This window comes from Theropithecus gelada, chromosome 10 (genome assembly GCF_003255815.1).
Source record: "Theropithecus gelada isolate Dixy chromosome 10, Tgel_1.0, whole genome shotgun sequence".
Lineage (NCBI taxonomy): Eukaryota > Metazoa > Chordata > Mammalia > Primates > Cercopithecidae > Theropithecus > Theropithecus gelada.
In genome coordinates this window covers 35,395,724-35,401,124 of record NC_037678.1, presented here as the reverse complement: position 1 = coordinate 35,401,124, position 5,401 = coordinate 35,395,724, and the positions used below count along the sequence as shown (strand labels likewise).

Below are 5,401 nucleotides of genomic sequence, written 5' to 3'. Positions count from 1 at the left end.
TTTCAGAGCTTCTGCCTTGTGAAGTGTGTATTCATATCATGGAGTTAAATCATTCTTTGGATTGAACAATTTGAAATCACTGTTTCTGTGGAACATGAAAAAGGACATTTGGGAATGCTCTTAAGAATATGCTGAAAAAATTTGCCACGCAGTGCCGGGCCTGTGAGGAGGCGCAGAGAAGGCGCGGCCGCCACGGGACGCCTTGCTGGGCCTGCACCACGTAACCTGGCTGCTGGCGTGCTCCTGGGAGCCCGCTGCGGGGCGGAGGCGGCGGGGGCATGAGCTTGTGAGATGCGGCCGCGGGTAACGCGGAAGCCAGCAGTGGCGACAGTGGCGGCGGTCATGTTCTCCTGGGTGTGGGGTGCCCAGTGCCTGAAGGCGGGAGCATGGGCGCTGGGTAGCCGCCGACCATGCCGCCTGCGCAGGCGGTTGTTTTGGACTCACTCGCGGCACTGAGGCCCGCGGGCCGATCATTGGCACGCCCACCGTGGAGAAGACCCCCAAGCCCTCGGCCCCTTTGGCTTTGGCCTCAGCCCCGGCCCAGTTGCCGCTGCGCACCCCGGACGTGGTGCAGCTGTGCGAGGAGCAGGAAAAGGAAGAAGGTAGATAATGACTATAATGCCCTTCCAGAAAGACTCAGCACCTTGCCTGATAAATTGTCTTATAATATAATGGTACCATTTGGCCCTTTTGCCTTCATGCTAGGAAAACTTGTCCATACTAATGAAGTCAATGTTTTACTGGGGGACAACTGGTTTGCAAAGTGCTCAGCAAAGCAGACTGTAAGTTTAGTTGAGCACCAGAAAGAACATATAAGAAAAACAATAGATGACTTTAAAAAAATGATGAAAAATTTTGAATCCAGAGTTGAATTCACAGAAGATTTGCAGAAAATGAGTGATGCTGCAGGTGATATCGTTGACATAAGAGAAGAAATTAAATGTGACTTTGAATTTAAAGCAAAACACCGAATTGCTCATAAACCGCATTCCAAACCAAAAACTTCAGATATTTTTGAAGTAGATGTTGTAAACGATGTGAAATCCAAGGATTTGCTTGCTGATAAAGAACTGTGGGCTCGACTTGAAGAACTAGAGAGACAAGAAGAATTGCTGGGTGAACTTGATAGTAAGCCTGATATTGTGATTGCAAATGGAGAAGATACGACATCCTCTGAAGAGGAAAAGGAAGATCATAACACAAATGTGAATGCAATGCATCAAGTAACAGACTCTCATACACTGGACAGTTGTCATAAGGATGTTGCAAGTTCAGAACCATTCAGTGTTCAAATGAGTAGTCAGTTGAACTGTTCAGTGAATGGTTCCAGTTCTTACCACAGTGATGATGTTGACGATGATGATGATGCTGAGGACGGCGACAACATTGACGATGATGATAGTGATAATGACCATGAGGCTTTAGGGATTGGAGATAATTATCTTCCAACAATATATTTTTCTCATACTGTTAAGCCTAAGAGGGTCCAAATAAATACTGGAAAGAATACCACTTTAAAATTCAGTGAAAAGAAAGAAGAAGCCAAACGTAAATGAAAGAACAGCACTGGCAGTGGCAACTCTGCCCAGGAGCTGCCGACCGTCAGGAGACCTGCTGACATTTACAGAGCCTTTGTTGATGTTGTGAATGGAGAATATGTCCCTCACAAATCCATGCTGAAGTCTCGAAGTAGAGAGAATAGTGTGTGTAGTGACACCAGTGAAAGCAGTGCTGCTGAATTTGACGATAGGTGGGGAGTTTTGAGGAGTATCAGCTGCGAAGAAGCCACTTGCAGTGACACCAGTGAGAAAACTTTGGAAGAGGAAACACAAGAAAATCATCAAAAGAAACTTTTACCCTTATCAGTAACACCTGAGGCTTTTTCTGGAACTGTTATAGAAAAAGAATTTGTATCACCTTCCTTAACACTACACCCAGCCATTGCTCATCCTGCACTACCCATTATTCCAGAATGAAAGGAAGTTCTGTCGGAAGCATCAGAAGAAACTGGAAAGAGGGTTTCAAAGGTTAAAGCTGCCAGATTGCAACAGAAAAACTAGGCCCTGTCTAGGAAATGAGAATTTACATCCTAAAACCTAGTTGTTCATTTGTTTAGAATATCTATAGCAAAATAGGTTACATGTAGTTTGAAATAAGGTATCCTGAGTTACTTTGGCAACAAGTTCTTTTACCCTTGGTATTTGAAAAAATCAAAGAAACTGTCTGAATCTTTAATATTCGACTTGTTTTGTTAATTCTCTGAATACTGCCAACACTCTTTTCCAAGTTTGCCTTTATGATGCAGTGGCAGCATTTTGAATTACTTTTCAAAGAATACTGTTCATATGCATTGTTTTTGTGTTTCAAACTAAATACAGGCAGTTTTGTGCCAGCTGTGATATTGTGCATACCATATGGACCATTTTAAAGAAAATTTTAAAATTTCAAATAGATTCAACAATTTTATTACTTGCTTTCACATTTTAAAGGCACTTTAAAAAAATCTACTTCTCTTGCAGGTTTTTCAGGTAGTTGGCTATTCAAGAAACCTCGACACCTTGAATGTCACACTGTAAACTTTAAGGAACAAAGCAACATGAATTAATTGTACTCTATGGGAAAATTACTTTGGAAAGATATTTTGTAAAACTTTTTTCTTCCCGTAAAAACTTTATGAAACTTGGTCCCCTCCCCCAAAAAAAAGAATACGTTGAAAAAGAAATACACTCCAATAAACAGCAGAAGGAAACTTTCTGTGAAACTGCTCTAGGTCACATGAAGTCCACTCTCCCAGTTAAGCTTCTGTTTTCATTGAGCAGTATTCTAACACTGTTTTAGGTTAGACAGCTAAGGGATACTTGGGAGTGCTTTGAGGTTTATGGTGAAAGAGGTAATATCTTCCGATAGAAACTGGAGAGAAGATTTTCGAGTAGATGCTTTGTGACGTGTGCATTCCACTCAAAGAGTTTTACTTTTCTTCTCAGAGAGGATTGGGGAAGCCCGTTTGGAGAAATAGCTACCAGGGGACATTCGGGAGTATATGTACAGCTATGTTGAAAAAGGAAATATCCTCAGAGAAAAACGGGAAAGAAGCTTTCTCTGACACTGTTTTGGGATAGATATGTGTATTCATCTCACATAGACAAAACTTTTTTCCATTATGCAGTTTTGAAACTGCGTCATTGACGGATTCACGAAGGGACATTCAGGCGCACATTCACCCCTGAGGGGAAATAGGAGATATCTTCAGATAAAAACTGCAGAGAAGCTTTCTGAGAAATGGCTTTTCGATGTGTGCATTCCACTCAGGAAGTTATACCCCTTTTCTCATGAGGCAGTGTTTGAACACTGTTCCTCTAAAACTGAAAAAGTGAGATTTTGCAGCACATTGAAGACTATGGTGAAAAGTGAAATATCCTGAAACAAAACCCAGAAAGAAGCGTTGCAAGAATCTACTCTCTGATGCGTGCATTCATTTCAGAGTTAAAGCTTACACTACGTTGCTCAGTTTGGAAACTCTGTCTTTGAAGAATCTGTGAAGGGATATTAAGTGGCACCTGGAGGCTTGTGGTGAGAAAGGAAACGTCTTCCGATGAAAACTGGACACATACTTTCGGAGCGAGAGCTTTGTGATGCGTGTATTCACCTCAGAGTTAAATCATTCTTTGGATTTTGTAGTTTGAAATCACTGTCTCTGTGGAAACAGAGAAAGGACATTTGAGAATGCTCTTAAGGTTATACTAAAAAATAAATACCCTCCAATAAAAACCAGAAGGAAACTTTCTGTGAAACTGCTCTAGGTCACGTGGATTCCACTCACACAGTTGACCTTCTGTTTTCAATGAGCAGTATTATAACACTATTTTACGTTAGTCAGCTAGGGAATATTTGGGAGCACTTTGAGGCTTACAGTGAAAGCGTAAATATCTTCAGATATATACTGGAGAGAAGAATACCAAGTAGCTGCTTTGTGATGTGTGCATTCATTCACAGAGTTACACTTTTCTTCTCATAAAGGATTGGGGAATCCGGATTGGAGAAAAAGCTACCAGGGGATATTCAGGAGTATATGGACGGCCATTGTGAAAAAGGAAATATCCTCAGACAAAAACTGGAGAGAAGCTTTCTGTGAAACTGCTTTGTGATAGATATGTCTATTCATCTCACATAGATAAAACTTTTTTTCTATTATGCAGTTTTGAAACTGTGTCATTGACGGATTCACAAAGGGACATTTGGGAGCACATTCTGGAGTGTGGGTAAATAGGAACTATCTTCAGAGAAAAACTGAAGAGAAGCTTTCTGAGAAACTGCTTTGTGATGTGCATATTCCACTCAGGGAGTTATACCTCTATTCTCATAAGGCAGTGTTTGAACACTGTTCCTGTAAAACTGAAAAAGTGATATATTCCAGCGCATTGAAGACTATGGTGAAAAGTGAAATATCCGGAAATAAAACCCAGAAAGAAGCGATCCAAGAAACTGTTCTCTGAAGTGTGCATTCATTTCAGAGAGTTAAAGCTTATACTATGTTGCCCTGTTTGGAAAGTCTGTCTTTGAGGAATCTGTAAAGGGATATTTAGTGGCACCCAGAGCCATGAGGTGACAAATGAAACATCTTCCGATGAAAACTGGAGAAGCTTTTGGGGTAACGGCTTTGTGGTGTTTGTATTCGTCTCATAGAGTTGAAACATTCTTTGGATTCAGCAGTTTGAAATCAGTGTTTCTGTGGAACCTGAGAAAGAATATTTGGGTATGCTTCTAAGAATGTGCTGAAAGAGAAATACCCTCCAATAAAAATCAGCAGGAAATTTCTGTGAAACTGCTCTAGGTCATGTGAATTTCATTTGCAGACTTAAACTTCTGTTTTCATTGAGCTGTATTCCAACACTGTTTTTGGTGAGTCAGCTAAGGGATACTCAGGAGCGCTTTGAGGCTTAAGGTGAAAACGGAAATATCTTCAGGCAGACATTGGAGAGAGGATTTCCAAAAAGCTGTTTTGTGATGTGTGCATTCCACTCACAGAGTTACACTTTTCTTCTCACAGAGGGTTGGGGAATCCCATTTGTAGAAAACGTACCGGGGATATTCGGGATTATGGCGATGGTAAAAAGGAAGTATCCTCATACAAAAACTGGAAAAAAGCTTTCTCAGAAACTGCTTTGTGATAGATATGTCTATTCATCTCACATAGAAAAACTTTCTATTATGCAGTTTTGAAACAGCGTCATGGAAGGATTCGTAAATGGACATACGGAGTCACATTCAGGCCTGTGGGGAAGTAGGAAATATCTTCAGATGAAAACTCGAGAAAAGCATTATGAAGAACTGCTTTGTGATGTGTGCATTGCACTCAGGGAGATATGCCACTTTTCTCATAAGGCAGAGTTTGAACACTATT

General features: G+C 41.0%; 1 pseudogene across 1 annotated transcript; it reads left to right on the top strand.

Annotated features, from left to right (window-relative positions):
• The first annotated feature begins 444 nt into the window (after positions 1-444).
• On the top strand, positions 445-2,202 carry LOC112633360 (annotated as a pseudogene). Its single transcript, XR_003121514.1, has one exon. The product of XR_003121514.1 is annotated as an unconventional prefoldin RPB5 interactor 1 pseudogene (transcript).
• Positions 2,203-5,401: the final 3,199 nt, after the last annotated feature.